Source organism: Cetorhinus maximus, chromosome 31, assembly GCF_964194155.1.
Source record: "Cetorhinus maximus chromosome 31, sCetMax3.hap1.1, whole genome shotgun sequence".
Taxonomy (NCBI): domain Eukaryota; kingdom Metazoa; phylum Chordata; class Chondrichthyes; order Lamniformes; family Cetorhinidae; genus Cetorhinus; species Cetorhinus maximus.
In genome coordinates, this window is record NC_135909.1 from 17,467,101 (window position 1) to 17,486,906 (window position 19,806).

Here is a 19,806-nt window from a genome sequence, read left to right on the forward strand (position 1 = left end):
AAAGTTAAGCTTAAGAGAATCCTTGAATAGGACTCCCAAGTCCCTTTGCACTCCAGATTTCTGAATTCTCTCCCCATTTAGAAAATAGGCTATGCCTCTATTCTTCCTACCAAAGTGCATGACCTCACACTTCCCCACATTGTATTCTATCTGCCACTTCTTTGCCCATTCTCCTAACCTGTCTAAATCATTCTGCAGCCTCCCCGCCTCCTCAATGCGACCTGTCCGTCCATCTATCTTTGTATCATCTGCAAACTTTGCCAAAATGTCCTCAGTTCCATCATCTAGATCATTAGCGTATAAAGTGAAAAGTTGTGGTCCCAACACTGACCCCTCCGGAACTCCACTCATCACTGGCTGCCATCCTGAGAAGGACCCCCTTATCCCATCTCTCTGCCTCCTGCCAGACAGCCAACCTTCTATCCATGCTAGTACCTTTCCTCTAACACCATGAGCTCTAATCTTACTGAGCAGCCTCCTGTGCGGCACCTTTTCAAAGGCCTTCTGGAAGTCCAAGTAGATAACATCCATTGGCTCTCCTTTGTCTAACCTACTCGTTACCTCCTCAAAGAATTCTAACAGATTTGTCAGGCATGACCTCCCCTTGATGAAACCATGCTAACTTTGCCCTAATTTACCATGTACTTCCAAGTATTCTGAAATCTCATCCTTAATAACGGACTCTAAAATCTTACCAACAACCGAGGTCAGGCTCATCGGCCTGTAATTTCCAGTCTTGTGTCTCACTCCCTTCTTAAACAGCGGGGTTACAATAGCGATTTTCCAGTCCTCTGGGACCCTCCCTTACTCCAGCGATTCCTGAAAGATCACCACTGACGCCTCCACTTTCTCTTCAGCTATCTCCTTCAGAACTCTGGGGTGTAATTCATTTGGTCCAGGTGATTTATCCACCTTCAGACCTTTCAGTTTTCCTAGCATCTTCTCCTTGGAAATGGCCACCATACTCACCTCTGCCCCCCGACTCTCTTGAACTTTGGGGATGTTACTTGTGTCTTCCACCGTCAAGACTGACGCAAAGTACCTATTCAGTTCCTCCACCATTTCTTTGTTCCCCACTACTACTTCTCCAGTGCCATTTTCCAGCGGCCCAATGTCCACTTTTGCCTCTCTCTTACCCTTTATATATCTAAAAACACCCGTGCAATCTTCTATTATATTACTGGCTATTTTACCCTAATATTTAATCTTCTCCCTCCTTATTTCTTTTTTAGTTGTCCTTTGTTGGTCTTTGTAGGCTTCCCAATCCCTTGGCTTCCCACTGCTCTTCGCCGCATTGTATGCTTTCTCTTTAGCTCATATGCTATCCCTGACTTCCCTTGTCAGCCATGGTTGCCTCATCCTTCCTTTCGTATGCTTCTTCTTCCTAGGGACTAATTTTTGCTGTGCCAATATAAATGGCAGAGGATGGGTTCGATCTATCGACCTCTGCACCACCTGAGAGTTGCAAGTTGGTTATGATAGTTTAATGGGGGATGAGTTTCCCAGCGCTTTTTCATATTTTTTTAAAAGTTAAACCGATCTTTATTCCAGTAACGTGGACCAGCGGGCACAGAGAGGGGAGGGCAAGTATCCGCTGCCCTCAGAAATGGGACTGCGTCTCCCCAAAAGAGACAGACACCCTCACTCAGCAACCGGGAAACATGAAACCGGAGATGCTCAGGCGTCTCGACTGGCAACTCTTTGCCGGAACAGAGTATTGAACAAGTGACCTTTAGATCATTAGTTTAACGCTCTCCCAACTGAACTATTTCAGCTGACGGAAATGATGCTTCGAGCCAGAATTTAAACAGCGACCAGGATACCAGTTTTACAGTCACCTACTGTCCTCCGCTTACATTAGAGAACATGATCCCATAATGACAAAGGACAGCCATCACATCTTTTCAGTTCCCTCCAGATTTCGATTTTTTTCTTGACAAAGATGGGGTCCAAAGCCCAACTAAGCATCAGTTCATTGTCATAATCTCTCGGCCAATCGCTACACTGGAATTGTCCTCAAACCGCCTTTTTCATCCTTTGAGTGAATTGTTTGCTGACGTCACCGTTAAATGTCTTAACTCTAAGTTTAGGGTTACATACATTTGTTCTGTATTCCCCCAAAAGAGGAAATTGTATCTCCACATTAAAACCTATTAATCATCTCAATTACCTCAACCAGATAGCGCCTCCAGCTTCTCAACTGACGGGTATGTAAGCGTCACAGCGGGTGCAGATCTAACTGTAGATCAGAAAACCGTGTGTGTATCGCACATGGTCATGGCTACTTTTGCAGCAAACCTTTATCTGAATTAATGGGACCCGCTTGTGATAAATAATGTCAGCTTTCACTGCTTAGCAGGTGAGTTTCATAGAGCCACAAATGTGATTCCCTCAGTTCCGCTTTTGCACAAAGTTGGGGAATTGCACCACAGATGTCAGTCTTCAGCAAGCTCCATTCACTCCAAGTGAAGTCAAGAAATGGCTGAAGGCACGGGTAACTGCAAAGGCTTTGGGCCCTGACACCATTCGTGCAGCAGCACTGAAAACCTGTGCTCCAGAAATAGCCTCGCTGCTCGCCAAACTGTTCCAGTACTGGCATCTACCCGACAATGAGAAAAATTGCTCAGGTATGTCTTGTCCACAAAAAACAGGAAAACCCAACCGGCGAAAACCGCCCGATCAGTCTCCTCTCGTTGATCAAGAAAGTGGGTGGAAATTTCTTCGACAGCGCGATCCAGTGGCACTTACTCAGCAATAACCCGCTCACTGAAGCTCAGTTTGGTATCTGCCAGGGTTACTCAGCTCCTGACCTCATTGCAGCCTTGGTCCAAACATGGAGGAAGCAGCTGAACTTAATACCTGAGGTTCAAGTGACTGCGCTTGAGTCCAAAGAAGCTTTTGACCGAGTGTGGCATCAAGGAACACTCGCAAAACTGAAGTCAATAGAAATGAGGCGGGAAACTCTCCACTGGTTGGAGTCGTCCCCGGGGGTTCCAATACATTCTAAAAGATTTCCAGCATTAACAGGAATTCGCTTTTGGTTGATACACTGTGGGTGGCAATGGAAGGATCCATTGAGAGCAGTTTATCGTGCAGTTGGCTCGTTGTTCTTGGGCTTCGATTCTCGCTTTGGGCTATTCAATGAGTTCGAATGCAAGAGGTCCCGCTTTCATCTCCAGGACGAGCCCAGCAAGCATTTTAATGCAGTATTTTTTCGCGCTCGTGGTGGTGGCCGTTCCGGAAATCAGGACCAAGTTTGAAGACCCGGGAAGTCATTGCAGAGAATGCATCACCTCAACACACGTGAAGAAAATGAACACAGGGTTTAAAGAACGTTTCTCCGTATTATGGGACTCTGAAATTATCCGAATGCATCAAATAAGGGAACTGTCTATTTCTGGATTCAGGTGGGAGGCTGATTGAACTCAGTGAAAATCTTGACTGAAAGGCCAAGCAGAGCTGGGATCTCCAAAGATTTATTTTCATTTCCCACACTTTAGCTGTGATCGGGCACTGGCAGTGAGCTGGGAAGGGTTTCTTCTTGCTGCCAAATGCTTGTATGTTCCGGTCTTTCCGCGGTGGGTTTTCACACTGTGGAGAAACATGTTGGATATCAGGTTGAAGTGTTGAAACGATTCACATCAGCCCATTTACAACATCATCTGATCTGATGTGGTGGAAATGCATTTTATTGACAGAAAATACATTTCCATCTTTAGACACCTGGCCGAATATTCAGGACCTGTACGAAAGAGGATCATTTATTCCAACAGATCATGAATGCAAAAAGCATAGAAGGAGGTTTAGTAGATCGAAGTCGTGTGACGAGGTGGCCGAGAGGTTAAGGCGATGGACTGCTAATCCATTGTGCTTTGCACGCGTGGGTTCGAATCCCACCAGAATCGTCGCTTTCATCAACCACTTCGTGTGCAATTAAGAGGTCTGTGTGCAAAATTTAAGCACATGGGATTGGGGTAATATATTGGTGTGGATTGAGAATTGGTTGGCAGACAGGAAACAGAGAGTAGGAACAAATGGGTATTTTTCGGAATGGCAGACAGTGACAAGTAGGGTACCACAGGGATCAGTGCTTGGGTCCCACTTTTTCACAATATAGTTCATTGACTTGGATGAGGGAATCAAATGTAATATTTCCATGTTATCTGACAATGAACTTCGTCGAAATGTGATTGGTGAGGAGGATGTTAAGAGGCTTTAAGGCGATTTATGGAAGTTGAGTAAGTGACAAAATACATGGTAGATGCAGTATAAGGTGGAAAAGTGTTGAAGTTATCCACTTTGGTAGGATAAACACAATGGCAGAGTTTTATTTCAATGTTGATACATTGGCAAATGTTGATGTTCAAATGGACCTGGGTGGCCTTGTACACCAAACACTGAAAACAAGCACGCAGATCCAGCAAGCAATTAAGAAAGCACATGGTATATTGGCCTTCATTGCAAGGTCTCTTGAGCACAGTAGAAAGGATGTCTTGCTGCAGCAGTGCAGGGCCTTGGTGAGGACACTCCTGTAGTATTGTGTGCAGTTTTGGTCTCCTTACCGAAGAAAAGATATATTTGCCATAGAGGGAGTGCACCAAAAGTTCACCAGACTGATTCTAGGGATGGCAGGATTGTCATATGAGGAAAAATTGGGCCGACTAGCCCTGTATTCACTAGAGTTTAGAAGAATAAGGGTGGATCTCATTGAAACAGAAACATTTCTGACAGGGCTGGACAGATTGGATGTATAGTTGATATTTCTCCTTGCTAGGAGGTCCAGAACAAGGGGTAAGAATCTCATGATATGGGGTAGGCCATTTAGGACTGAGATGAGGAGAAACGTCTTCACTCAGATGGTGGTAAAGCTGTGGAATTCTCTACCACAGAGGCCACGTCAGTGAATATGTTTATGAAAGAAATGGATTTCTAAACTCGAAAGGCATCAAGGGGCATGGGGACAGAGTGAGAGTGTGGCGTTGAGATAGAGAATCAGCCATGACGATATTGAATGGCGGAGCTGGTTCGAAAGGCCGAATGGCCTACTCCTTCCTCTATGTTTCTAAAAGGCTAAAAGAATTGGGGTAGGTTGGAATCGTAGCATCATAGAATGGTTATAGTACAGGAGTAGGCCATTCATCCAGCCGTGTCCATGTCTGTCGCCTCCAGTCTCTTTCTATTTCAATGTTTATAAAGATTCTCCATTGATGCCTTGCTTTTGTACTCGACGCTTCTATTTATAAAACCCAGGTTCCTGCCTTTGTTTTGTTCAGGTTGTCGAATTGAGGCATGTGAGGTGATTAAGGGACTTGATAGTTTAGATACAGAGAAACAATTTTCCCTGTTTTGGGGAATCCAAAACAAGAGGACATAACATTCAATTTCAGCTAAGCCGTTCAAGGGTGACGTCAGGAAACACGTCTTCACACAAAATTTCGTAAAAATGTGGAACCTTCTGAAAATTGCTACTGAAGCTTAGGATCAGCTGAAAGTTTCCGATACTGAAACTGGATACAAGTTTTTATTGTTAATAAGATGTAAGATATTAAAGTATTATGAAACCACAGTGGATAGATGAAGTGAAAATAGGGACCAGTCATGAGTTGAACACGATTGATGGAAGAAAAGTGTACTTATCTTCCTATGTTCCCAAATTCCTCATCTAGCAGCAAACAGGCTTTCAGATGATCACCGCTCAGTACATTCCTCTCAGCATCCCCTTCTCTAAGGGGAACAGACCCAGACACAAAAATAATCTGATGCATCTTCTTTAAGCCTTAAGCGAACAATTTCACATTTCCTACATGGAAACCTATCTGATCGCAGCTGCATTATCTACAGCTTCACCCAACTTGATGGCGCCTGTTTACTTCCGCAAGAACCAGGAGGCTCCTGCCCTCATTACAGCTTTGGTCCAAACACGGAGCGGTTGATTACAGAAAGCGGCACCGGGGAAATATTCCGAATGTTGCTATTAAACAGAAGAGGGTGAAAAAACATCAAATTGCATCTTCTCACTTTCGGACAATTGGCTTTTCATCCGTTGTCACAATAGAACAGCCAATACACATTGGTCACCCTGAACACTGAGGTGCATTTCATTGCAGTGAATCAATATGAAGACATTCAGCTCCTCCAATCAGTTCCACCTTTCATTTAGATCATGACTGATTTCTACATCAAATCGATCTGCCAGCCCTAGTCTCATAACCTTTAATGCTCACGCCCAACAATAATCTACCAGCAATTGTAGCAATCTTTAGGTTCCAACCAGCTGTAATCGCGGATCTAGACAGGAAAGGCTTTCTACTGTCAGCCACCAAATAGATGGCTGAGCTACATTTCAGATCTTTAGCCTGGAGGATTTCATGATTCCTGCGTTTAAAAGAGATGAACTGATGAAATGGTCTACACTGTGGGTCATTTTTCTCCTCAGTGAAGTAAAATTAACTTCAGTTAAGAATAGGGGAGCAGCCACTGCAACCCTTTCGACAGGGGGATGAGGTCGCCCACGGCTTGCTCGCCCTTAACAGGGTGAAGCAGAACATTTCCATCCGGGAAACTTTCGCCTGTGAAAGTGAGTACGATAACTGTTAGACAATGACATCCTCTGTCAAGTTACTGACGGCTGAGTGGATCTGTCCTGTCAACTACATTAGTGTTGATTGTGAAACTGTCTGTTCACTTTAAACGGTATCACTTCTGCCCGTACGAAAAGCTCTCAAAACTTCCCCTCCGCTGCCTCTTACAAAAAATATCACTGACCCAGCAGTAGCCCAACGTGCTCTCTTCTATACCCACACATTGAGGATGCCGAGGCTCCTACTATCACTGCACAAAACACAGTTTCTCTCTCCACAGATGTTGCTTGAGTTGCTGACTATTTCCACAATCTTACATTCTTGTATTAGGGTGAGGGATGCAGGATCAGTTACTCTCTCCTTCCGAACTTCCCAGTACTTTTGATAGACTAATGCTCACCATCACTTTACGCGAAAATATCCCTGGCTTCATTCCTGGCGTTAGAGAGACACAAAATGATGGCAGCATAGAGGGTGAGCACTTGGCCCTTGTTCCCTGTTCTGGTTCTCTGCAGGGAAACTCAGTTATTCAATGCCTCTGTAGCCTCTAAATTACTCTCTTCAGAAAATTATGGAATCTCCTCTGAAAGCCATTGTCGAAACTGCCTCTCAGGTAGAGCATTCCAGATCCTAACCACACGCTGTCTTAAACGAAGTTCTTCCTCAGGTCCAATTGTGTATATCTTGCCAATCATCTTGAATTGGTGCGCTCTGATTCTCGGCCCTCCCGACAATGGAAACAGTTTCTCTCTATTACTCTGTCCAGACATCTTATGATTTTGAAAATCCCCATCTAAACTCCTCTCAACATTTTCTTCTCTGAGAACAGCCGCAGGTTTGTTTTTCCAATCTATTCATCTCATTCAAGTTCCTCAACAATGAATTCATTCTTGTAAATGTTTCCAATGTCGTCACATTCTTTTTAATTTTGATAATCATTGTTGGGCACAATATTCCAGTTGAGACCGAACCAATGTTTTTTTTAAAGATTCTGCACAGCTGCCTTGCTTTTGTACTTGATGCTTCTACTGAAAAAAAAACAGGATCCCGGATGCCGTTTATTCAACTTAACATGAATTGACGTGCAAATTACAGTCGATGTAAACTATAAATTACTTCTTATTACTGAAATAGGCTTTAGAAAACGTGGTAATTGTTCATTGTGCTTGGTGATTTCTGTATTTGGAACCTCAGCCTCTCAGTTCCTCCAGGGTCACCAGCTTCTCACCAGATACACAATCGTCTGATACATCTTTCCGAGGTCTTAAGTTGATGAGCTCACACTTCCGACATGCAAATCTCTCTGATCTCATCTATATTATTTATTGTGTTGCCCAACCTGATGGCGCCAGTTTACTTTCATCGGAACCAGGAGGCTCCTGACCCCTTTACAGTTTGGGACCAAACATGGAGCGGGGGATTCCAGAGAGCGGGACCGAGAATGTATTCCGGATGTTGTTGCTCAAACAGGGAATTGTTGATGTGTGACATCGAATTGTTATTTACCGAATACAAAAGTTCTGATAAGTTCACAAACTTGAAACATTAACATTTTAAAAAATCTCTCTCCACAGTTAATGCCTGATGGGCTGAGTGTTTCCAGCATTTTCATTTTTGCTTTGAAGTGAACAACCGAGTCCGTGCTGGATAATTCTTTAATGATCTTTCAAAAATCTGTGCTGGGTCCCCTATTATTCGTCATGTATGTGAACGTCATAGATGACTATGTGGGGGGTAGGATTAGTAAGTTTACGGACGACACATCGATTGGCCGGGTGGTTAACAGTGAGGTTCAGTGTCTTAGGCTACAGGAAGATATATGCGGGATGATCAAATGGGCAGATAAGTGGCAGATGGAATTTAACGCTGAAAAGTTTGAGGTGTTACATTTTGGTAGGAGTCATTTGACAAGGAAGTATTCAATGAACGGCATGACAATAGGAAGCCCTGAGGAACAAAGGGGCCTTGGAGTGTGTGTCTATAAATCTTTGAAGGCGGACGGGCATGTTAGTGGGGTGGTGAAAAAGGCATATGGGATACTTGCTTTTATCAATCGAAGCATAGATTAAAAAAGTAGGGAGGTCATGTTGGAGTTGTATAGAACCTTGGTGAGGTCACAGCTGGAGTACTGTGAGCAGTTCTGGTCGCCACATTATAGGAAGGATGTGATTGCACTGGAGGGGGTGCAGAGGAGATTCACCAGGATGTTGACTGGGATGAAACCTTTTAGTTAAGAAGAGAGGTTGGATAGACTTAGGTTGTTTTCGTTGGAGCAGAGAAGACTGAGGGGCGACCTGATCGAGGTGTACAAGATTTTGAGGGGCATGGATAGGGTGGATAGGTAGCAGTTGTTCCCCTCAGTTGAAGGGTGAGTCACGAGGGGGCAATGAGTTGAAGGTGAGGGGCAGGAAGTTTTGGGGGCATTTGAGGAAAAACCTTTTTACCCAAAGGGTGGTGACGGTCTGGAATGCGCTGCCTTGGAGGGTGGTGGAGGCGGGTTGCCTCACATCCTTTAAAAAGTACCAGGATGAGCACTTGGCACGTCATAACGTTCACGTCTGTGGGCCAAGTGCTGGTAAATGGGATTAGGTAGGTAGGTAGGTCATGTGTTTCTCACGTGTCGGTGTAGACACGATGTGCTGAAGGGTCTCTTCTGCACTGTGTGATGATGTGATTCCTTGAAACCCTGCATCGTTATTTCTTTCTACCTGTCCGCTAACTTTCAGTTGTATAATTTGGGCCTCTGCTCCTCCATAGTTGGCAACATCTCACCAATTAAAAACAAAACGAAACGAAACTCGTGCATTCGTGGCCTCAGTCAGATTATGGTTCATTGTGAATCCAACTGCCAAAGTATTTCTCACTCATTTAAATTATTTATGAAATTTGAAAATAAACTTCTCCCACGGCTTATTGTTCTGCGTTTGCTCTCACGTTCTTTGCTTTTCTTGCTACTCGTCCTTGTGATGTAAATCCACAGAAAGCAAAGAAGGCAACGAGGAATGGAGGGAAAATCATGTTCCCTTTCATGATCCCTGTTTGATTTTCAATGCACTGAATATGATCAAGGTCTAAGGAAGTGAATCTAGGACAAGCAACAGCTGTCTTTTTACAGCTGGGCTTGTTGCGCAACGGTAGCGCGTCTGACTCCAGATCAGAAGGTTGCGTGTTCAAATCACGTCAGGCTCATGGCTCTTCACTGTACTTGAAGCTTTTGTCTGGGCACAAAGTTCATTGTGTCTGGATTCCACCGAAATGTTGAATTTCAAAACCATGATGAAAGTCATCCCTTCCGATTTTCCGGTTCAGTTTTCATTTTACATTGGAACAATGTTTCAGCGATGTGGGGTATCTACTGTTTTTGCAATTGTTCCGTTACCCAGTATGAGAAGTAAAACACAAAGTGTCCATCATGGGGTTTAAATCCGCAGCCGCTTCCGTCCATATAGCTGCTTAGTTCCGTTAGCTAGAGTTGGTTATGTAAGCTATAATCGCCCGACTTTATTTTATCCATAAGTCAGGAGATTGAAACTCGTCCTTTTAAAGCAGAGCGACAGTGAGTTCAGTTAAAACAAATGTCTAAAAACAGCAGCAATTTCTTTCTGCTCACGGTATCCAGTTATAGCGACCTGCATTAAACAGCAGGAGCGAAAACCGCAGCCCGACACCCGCCTCTTCACATTAACGGGCAGCCTGAATTTCAGTTTTGGGATTTGAGAGAGAGCGGATGTTTTTGTGGAAACTGAAGTTACTTTTCCTGTGAATGGAGCCGGTTAAAGAGCCCGGGCCGGCCTGAGAGTCCCCGAGCCCGGGGTCAGTGGGAGCCTGGGGAGAGGACAGATCCCAGGGAAAGGGAATGAGATTAGAGAGAAGGAAGGTTATTGCGGGGTTGAGGGGACTGAAGGGTTGGCGACTGGAGGAATAGAAACGGGAGAGAAAATGGAAGGGGTTGTGGGGGACAGCATCTGTCAGAACGAGGAAGAGAGCGACGGAGGAAAAGAGGGAGGGAGCTAGAGGGAGGGCGGGAATCAGGGGGAACTTGCATTTCGCCAGCACATTTTGCAACCGCAGAAAGATCCAAAACCTCACAGCCAATGGGTGGGTATTTTGGGCAAGGGGGCTGATGGGGCGTCTTGGTAATTGAGATTCGTGATTGAATGTGCACAGCAGGATCCCACAGGCAGGAACCTGATCAATATTTGGATAACCTGTTTCAGTGATTCTGGATGAGGGATTATTATTGATCCCAGGACTCTGGGTAAAACTCCTATTCTCTTGCTGTAAATAGCCTGGTTAGATTGTTCACATCCCTCCGAGTGGGGAAGATGGGATCTCGGTTTTAAATGTGGTTTATTACTGGATAGTGTCATATATCATTGTTACCCCTCTGTGGGTATTACAGTACATCGTGGTAAACAATTTAACTCTTCGAGAAGGTCAAGGAGTTGGAAACACTGAGAAACTGCTCGTTCTGGCATTATTAACTCACGTGGCCTGTGATGATAAAACATAACCTCTTCCAGTCGGTGGAGATGTGATGTCGGCATACCTCAGAATAAAGCTCACACACCACAGCAGATGTTGCCCATTGTCTTCAAAGACAGTCGATTGAAGAGGTTCCCTCCTTGTTTCGTTGAACTTCTCAATGTTGTAATGGTGTCTGCTCCATTCCCGGGGCAAATGTGGGAATCAGAAATCATCACTTCCTCCCTATGTGGATCCGACTGATAAGAGTTGTTATCATTAATTTCTCTCAGCCTCTGACGCCTTATCACATCCAATCTTTAAAACAAAGCTAACGTTTTCTGATATCAACACTCGAATCGAAATTACTGCAACCTCTCTCTCCCTGCCCTGCTAAAAAGTCCACCTCTTTCAACTGTGAGTGTTAATCTCTCATTCTCTGTAACACCTCTCCAAATAACAATCTAGTGCTGCTTCTGCTCTCAGAGTACAATGTCCCCTGTCTTTGCACTATTCTGTGAACTATGATTCAGTCAGTTGCTCTCAAGTTTTTACAGGCAGAGGGTTGTGAGTTCAAAATATCTCCAGAATTCTGAGCAGAAAGTCTGGCTGACACTTCAGTGCCGCGCTGAGCCAAAGTTTCACTGTTACAGTTGCCAGTTTTGAGATGCTATGGCAAACTGAGGTGCCATCTGCCTGCACATGTAAAATTCCCATGGCACAATTTCGGACAGTGGCACGGGAGTTATTCCATCGTGTCGGAGCCAACATTTGTCCCTCAATTAACATCACTTCAAAACAGATTATCCTGCCTTCATCACATTGCTGTTCCTGGAAGCTGGCTGCTGCAAGCCTTTAATAATATAGTTCAAAAAACATCGTGATTGAAACGCTGCAAGGAAAAGACAAGGCGTTAATGAGAATTCTGCTGAGAGAGCTTCATTGGACAGAAAATCGGGCGAAGAATACGAGGAATCGACACCAGAGAACCAATCAACGTCAAAACTGAATAACTCCTGTGAAATAAATGAGTAAAAGCTGAGAGCTCCGAGCACCATCAGTTCATCACCCAGAGACACTCACAAAAGAATTTAGTCTCCTGTCTTAGACGGTACCTCGTGGCTGAGAATGACTTCCTTCCACTCCGGGGCTGTGGGTTCTGAGGTGACTCCACACACTCTGCCATAGTTCCCGAGGGGAGTGTGAAAGCCTTTCACTGAGTTTCAAGGTTGCAAATCTGATCTTGGAGGTATCGGTGCTGTGTTCCCTGGAGGCGGGGTTCTCATTCTTAATGCAAAAATCTGACATCGAGGATGGGTTGTTCATTACCAAATAAAAAATCTGGAGATGTAGGACGTTAGAATCCGCTCATCTCTGATGCACTTTTATTCATTTTTGTTTCCTGTAATAAACAAGTGGTGTGTAGCTGTCCATTAAAAATAACAAACAGTGTTCGGAAGATTCTGGCCAGTACCTTCAGGATTTCCGCTGTTGCATCCGACAGCATCCTCAGCTGCATCACATCTGGATCTCGTGACTTATTAACATTCATTGCAGCCAATCCTTCTCGGGCCTCTTCTTTCACAAGATTTATGGGAACAACAAAAACATTTGCAAATTGTCGATGGAAAAAGTGAGAACCTTTCTTGAAGATGGTTTCAAGAGGCCTTTGTGGTAAAGATGTAGAGTTAGCGGAAACAAAAGTAGCAATAAGTGGAATGGAGGATTGTCCGTGAATTGATTGCAGATTTTCACGAAGGTTTATTTCGAGAGATTTTAAGTCTATTTCCTCTAAATCTTTTAGGAAATTAACATTGAAAAAGCTCAATCGTGATCGAAAATGTATTGTAATCTTAGTTTATCTAAATAATGCAGATAGACGTAATTCAAAGAATTGGAGGCATATCAGATTATAATGTGGATTATAAAATCCTGGTGAGGGCTAGGGACAAGTTTTAGGAAAGACGGCAAGGCCTTGGAGAGCGTACAGTGGGGATTTACTGGAATGGTATCAGCGGTGAGGGATTCCGGATGTGGATGGACAAAGAAACAACAACTAGGGATGTTCTTCTTACAACAGAGAGTGTTAAGGGGAGATTTAGTGCAGGTATTTAAATTGATCCCAGGCATATGTTTTTCTTATACACATTATTCCATATTTTTCCATTGCCTGAATGTTAGGTAACCAATGAACAAATTCAACATAATCAGCAGAGTTTTGCTTTTGTCCGAAATAAATTTGTCAGGAAATGTTTCACGTTTGTAAATTAAAACCAATCCTTGACCTGATGTGATGGAAGGTTATTTTGCTCACAGAAGCTGAATGTCCAACATTGCACACCTGCCTGCCTATTCAGAACCTTCTTGTCAACGGTCCTGGATGGAAAAAGAGTATAAGACTGTGTTCTGAAACTCAGACAGGTGACGAGGTGATAGAGAGTTTAAGGTGAAGGACCGATGATCCATTCTGATTTGGATCCTTGTTGCTAGTTTGTGGATATTATCAATTAATTGATTCTTCCTGTTTGCTAACATTTTGAATCAAATAGGCCTGGAATCCTATCCTTGTTAATATCTCACTGGAGATTCCGGGTCTGTTCAGGCCATAAAAACACTGAGATTGAGAGTTACAGTTTTTCACTCAAATTTTACTGAAATGATGATAAAATAGGATTCATGAAAGGCAGCAAGATATTTTCCTCCCTCCCTTCCATTCTCTGGATTTACACCAGCTGAAAGCAACAGAAAGAAATAATGGTGATGGAGCAGAAAAACAAGATTATCATTAGGGAACACATTTAATTTAGTATTTACTTGATAAGTTAAGTGAGTGAGCAAGTTTTAGCAAAATAAGATTAAATTTAGGGCCCTTTGAAATAAACATATGATACTTAGAGCAGGGTGTTATTTTTGTGGTGAGATGGTAGCATCTGTGGAAGAACAGGGAGCCATGTACAGACATCATTACAAGCTATTGGACAGGAAGGTGAAAAAAACATGGCTAATAGAATACAACTGATTGAACTCATTCTACAGTTATGTAAGATACTGTTTAGACCCCATTCAGATCATTGCGATGAATTCTGGACAACAAAACTTGAGGAAGAGTGAGAAGTGGGTGCAGCTGTGTTGCCACACTCAAATGGTGAGGACAGATTGCAAAACCTAGTCTTGTAATGCCTTGAAATTCGAAGATTAAGGGGTAATCTGCCTGAAATGTTTATGATGATTCAATGATTTGACAGGGTAGATAAGTAGAGAACATGACGTCTGTTGGGGGGAAGCCAGGCCAAAGGTACACAACATTAAAATTAGAACGAGAGAGATAGATTGAGCTAAAATACAGGCCAGTCGTGAGTTCATTAAAAGGCAGGGCAGGCATGAGGGAAGAATAGTTTACTTCTGTTCCTATGTTTCAATTTTCATAATCTTGGACTGAACAGGTTTTCAAATTATCACCCAGTCTGTACACTTTGCTTCTTAAAGTTAATTATTCCACCCCCTTTTCAGAAAGTAAAACTTAATCTGGAGGGAACTGAAACCTGTGATGAACCCAAAAAGGAACAAGCTAAAATTTATCTTTCAAAATGGAGATCGAGCCCTCGGAGACTGAGAACTACAGTTCCCAAGGGGTCGCATAGTCTAGTTCTGAAATGGTCGCACATGCGCAGGTTGTTCTTTTAGCGACGTTGTTGGCAGTGCGCATGTGCTGGTCGGCTCATTTTCTCGACTTCAGGCCGAGACACGGCCTTGCACACATGCGCAATTCGTTTCCTTTTTTCCAGGTTAGAAGTTACTTCTGCGCCTGCGCAGAAGTAAAAGAAGGTCCAAAAGCAAAACAGCGTGAAAAGGGGCGCAGGTGACTGAGAAGAGAGTTCCATTCTGATAAAAAAAGTGCCAGAAAAAGCTGGACAGAGAGGAGGTACATGGAGTAGGTCCCAAAACAAAGGAGCAGTCCCAAACCAGGGACTGGTACAGAAAGAGGTCTCAGGAAGTTGAAGGATGAGGACAGGAATCTGAAACAGATCCTGTTCAGTGAAGATTGAGGAGCAGAGTCAGAGCCGCGCGGAGCAGACTTAGAACGAGCTGGGCCTTGCAAGACGCCAGAAAATCTGCGTAGACAGCCAAAGGTTGGCCCTTATTATGGACCTTTGCAGCAATGTTGTTCTGTTTGGCGGAGCCTAATACCGGATAGTGTCCGTGTGGAAGGTGAAGTTTGAATGTGCGGATAGATCCAGGAGAAAAGAACCTTGGAAAGAGAGGCTGAAACTCTGGAGGTGGATCCTTCTTGAAGGTATCTGAGGGAAAGCGTCGTTTGGGACAGAATACCAAAGCGAGATCTTCGAATGTGAAGATTGGAAACCCTTGTCAGAAAGACAGAGTTTCATTGAGACCAGTTGCCTCACAGTCCGATGAGCAACTGGGGGATTAATGAGAAATCCCTCGAAACTTGGTTTCGGAGTGTGGTATGTCCGACTGCAGCTCACTCATTCAGCTACATGGACTGTACACTTGCCGCGAACGTTAGAGCATAAGATATTTTTGTAGTTTCTGTTATCTTTATGAATTTGTGTATATCAGTTAAGGTATAGTTTGGATGAAGGATCGGTGTAACGTACTTTGCCTTTCCTTCCTTAATAAATGTTTTATTATTGTGTTAAAATTTCATCAGCAGACCCCTGTGATTCTGTTCAGTAACCATCCTTCACGTTTCTTAGCAAAAAACGTATACGATCTATCATATAAAGTTCCACCCTGGATCTGACTTACCCAGCAGTAACATCAGCTGGGATCGTAACGTTTGTCGTTATAAGAGAAAAAAGACCCAACCTGTCACTCCTTCCGTCTCTGTCCACCAGGAATTTCTTTATTTCTTAATTATACTTCTTTGGATGAGATGTGGGCGTCGCCTGCAGGGCCAGCATTTTTTTGCTCTTCCCTATTTGCCCTTGAACTGTGTGGCTTCCTCGGCTAATTCAGAGAGCAGTTAAGGGAATAATATTGCTGTGGGTGGGGAGTTACATGCGGGCCAGACACCGACAGGGCGGCAGACTTCTGTATCTCAAGCGCTTTGATGAAATTGATTTGTTTTGAGAACAATTGACTATAGTTTTATGGTCGCCATTACTAATATGAGATCACAATTCCATATTTACTACCTAATTGAGTTTGAATTCCATCAGCTACCATCGCGGGATTTAAACACGTGTCCACGGAGATTAGAAACAAAAATAAAAATAGCTGGAAAAACTCAGCAACTCTGACAGCATCTGCTGAGAGGAACACAATTAACGCCTCGAGTCCGAATGACTCTTCATCAGAACTAAAGAAATATAGAAATGTGGTGAAATATAAGCTGGTTGACGGGGGGGTGGGACAGGTGGAGCTGGATAGAGGGCCAGTGATAGGTGGAGGCAAAGAAGAGATTGCCAAAGATGTCATAGACAAAAGGGAAAAGTGGTGTTAACGGTGCTGATATTATCTAAGGAGTGTGCTAATGGTGACATTAAGGGTAGAAAGCAGGATAAACAAGTGGCAGATAGCCCCAGCGGGGGTGGGGTGGGGCTAAGGTATCCAAATGGGCTAAAAGGTGGAGATAAAACGATTGATCGAAATAAATTTAAAACTAGGTGGGAAAATAAAAATATATTTTAAAAATATAAATTTGGAAAAAGGAGGATCGGAAAGGGGGTGGGGATAGAGGAGAGAGTTCATGATCTGAATTTGTTGAACGCAACATTAAGTCTGGAAGGTTGTAGAGTGCCTAATCGGAAGATGAGGTGCTGTTCCTCCAGTTTGCGTTGAGCTTCACTGGAAAATTGCAGCAGGCCAAGGACCGACATGTGGGCTTGAGAGCAGGGTGGTGTGTTGAAATAGCAAGCGGCAGGGAGGTCTGGGTCATGCTTGCGGACATACCGAAGGTTTCAGATTTCCAGCATCCGCAGTATTTTGCTTTTGTCCATGGAGATTAATCTGGGATTCAAGATGAGGAACACAGTGACTTTGTGGTCCAGCCCTGTTGTACGCCAAAGCAGCGCGTTTAGCTTATGTTTGAGCCGCTTCACGGAGAGATTGGAATTTTTTCCAAAGCATTTTATTAAACCCATGAAATGGGTTGAGGCAAAGCCTTTTGTTCCAGTTGGAAACAAAATACAAAGATTGTACAAAATAACAAGACACTGCATTCTGAGAAAGAGCTCTGAAATGTTTGGGAAAAGAAGCAGAATCTTCAACTAACGAGGAAGACCACGGTTTTCAGAAAGTTCCAATCGATTTCTGTATAAAGCGACCGCAGCAGGACTCGAACCTGTAATCTTCTGATAGCATTACGCACACCGAAGTCAAAAGACTTAACCATTAGGCCACGCGGTCATTACACGGCCTAGTAAAACCGATACTGGTCCCATATGAATAAATATGTGATTGTATTTATTCCATAAATTCCAGAAATTAATCCACGGAACATTTAAACCACTCATTGAAGAAAGTCCTTCTGTCCATTTAACGAGTAATTTGATCGAATTTTCCGTCATGTTAAGGCGATAGCATCAGAGAGCGAAACTATTTCCGATGGCTGGGAATCCAGGAATCGTGCATTAAAATGAAACTAAAATGCTGCAGGTGCTGGAAACTTGAAATAAAAACTTCTTCAAAAGCTCAGCAGGCCAGGCAGCATCTGTGGAGAGAGAAAAGTTTCGGCTCCGTTTGACTCTTCTTCAGAGCTGAAGAGAGGTAGAAATGTGATGGATTTTATACTGTGGAAGAGAGCGGGTGGAGCAATGGAGCAAAACAGAAGGTCAGGGATAGTGGGGACCTCAGCAGAGACTTGACAAGGATATCATGGTCACAAGACAAGGGGAGTGTTAAATGTCGTGTTAAAGACTACAGTAAATGCTAATATGGGGCATAAAAGTAAGATTACAGAACGTGTTAACAGCAGAACAAGGGTCAGCGCTCTCCAAAGGCAAATATGAGAACAGGTAACAGATGACCATGTAGGGGGAGGTGGTTAGAATTCATGGTCTTTGAACTCAATGTTAAGTCCTGAAGGCTGTAAATTGCCTTGCCAGTAGATGAGATGCTGTTCCTCCCATTTGCGTTGGGCATCACTGGAGCATTGCAGCAGGCCACAGCGGAAATGTGAGCCTGAGAGCAAGATGGTGATTTGAAATGGCAAGTGACCGGAAGGCGGGGTCATGCTTGCGGACTGAGCAACAATGTTCCGTAAAATGGTCACCCAGTCTGCGATTAGTCTCCACAATGCCGATGACCCAAATGCCATCTGAAAATCTAAATATAGTACATCCAATATTTCCCTTTATTCACAGTAAAGAAATCCAACAAACTGGTTAAAAATGATTCCCCTTTTCCCAAAACCATGTTGATCCTGCTGATTGCCTTGAATTCATCTAAGTGCCCTGTTATAACGTTTTTAATATTAGCTTCTAAAAATTTCACTACGATTGATGTTAAGCTAACTGGCATATTGTTTCCTGCTTTCTGCCTCCCGGCCTTTTTGAATACAGGTGTTAAATTAACTATTTTACAACTTAATGTAGCCTACCCCGAATCTAGAGAATTTTGGAAAATTAAAACCAACTCTTTAACTACATCACCAGGTACTTGTTGAAAATGTTGTTTCTCTCGGCAAATTACATTTCCATCACATCAGGTCACGGATTTTTATGAATGGGCTGATGTGAAACACTGCAAGACCATGTGCAACATGTTTCGTCACATTGTAAATATAACATCGCGGAATAAGCGGAAGATCTAATCATTGGATCGCATCAACATGGCCATCACACAGACGCCTTAAACATTAAGCCATTTTCGAAGTAATGAGTCTTCTCATATGTTTTAAAATGCTAACTGACAGGACGAGTTGATTTAATTCCACATGAGTGGCGAGGCGCAGCCTCAAGCGACGAGGCGGATGGTGCTGCTGATCTTCACCAGAACAGACAATGAGACGGAACATTGATCATCAACCAGACCGTGAGAGAATTCAACAAAACAAAACGTGCGGAAAAACAATGAGAAATAACAAATCGATTCGATTGGAATGTAAAATATCGTTTAGAAATGAGAAACCATCGATGGAAAAGGAAAGGAAATTGGAATTCCCGTTATTTTCTAGACCCGGGAGAGAAAAGAGAAACGGAGGGAATAAATGTCGATAGGAAGAAAAGAAATGATGGAGCTGCTCCCTTGTTTTCTGTTTATCCGGTCGCCAATCAATACTGCATTAAAACATGTAAAAAAAACTGGGTGAATTTAACGGAAAGTGATTTTAATCGCTGCCCGATTGCGCCTGACCTCTCCAATTGGATTTGTTGGACATCGCTGGATTTGAGCTCCAGAACTAGCTGCTAACTAGAGACAGAAGAGGCATCTACACGCCAATGTGCACAAATTCCGAGGCATGTTCTGTCCAGAAGAAGCAGAACAAATCCACCCCATCCTAATACTGCTCCATTAGTTTATTCTTCATCATGAACAAAGTGATGAAAAGTGTCGTTGACCGTGCTATCACCACTTACTGCACTTACCCAGCAAAAACCTGCTCACTGACTCTCAGTTTGGGCTCCGTCTGGGCCACTCAGCTACTGAAATCATTGCAGCCTTTGTCCACACATGGACACAAGAGCTGAACTCAAGAGGTGAGGTGAGAGTGACTGCCGTTGACATCAACGCAACATTTGACCCAGTGTGGCAACAAGGAGCCCTAGCGAAACTGAAATCAATGGGAATCAGCTGG

At 43.5% G+C, this 19,806-nt stretch overlaps 1 long non-coding RNA gene and 2 other non-coding genes across 3 annotated transcripts in view; all 3 read left to right on the forward strand.

Annotated features, from left to right (window-relative positions):
* LOC144670309 (uncharacterized) overlaps positions 1–19,806 on the forward strand; it is a 621,539-nt gene that overhangs the window by 350,003 nt on the left and 251,730 nt on the right. The window lies entirely within an intron of this gene.
* On the forward strand, positions 3,827–3,905 carry trnas-gcu (transfer RNA serine (anticodon GCU)). Its single transcript has one exon. It is a non-coding gene; the product is annotated as a tRNA-Ser (tRNA).
* Positions 9,699–9,770, forward strand: trnaw-cca (transfer RNA tryptophan (anticodon CCA)). The gene has a single exon. It is a non-coding gene; the product is annotated as a tRNA-Trp (tRNA).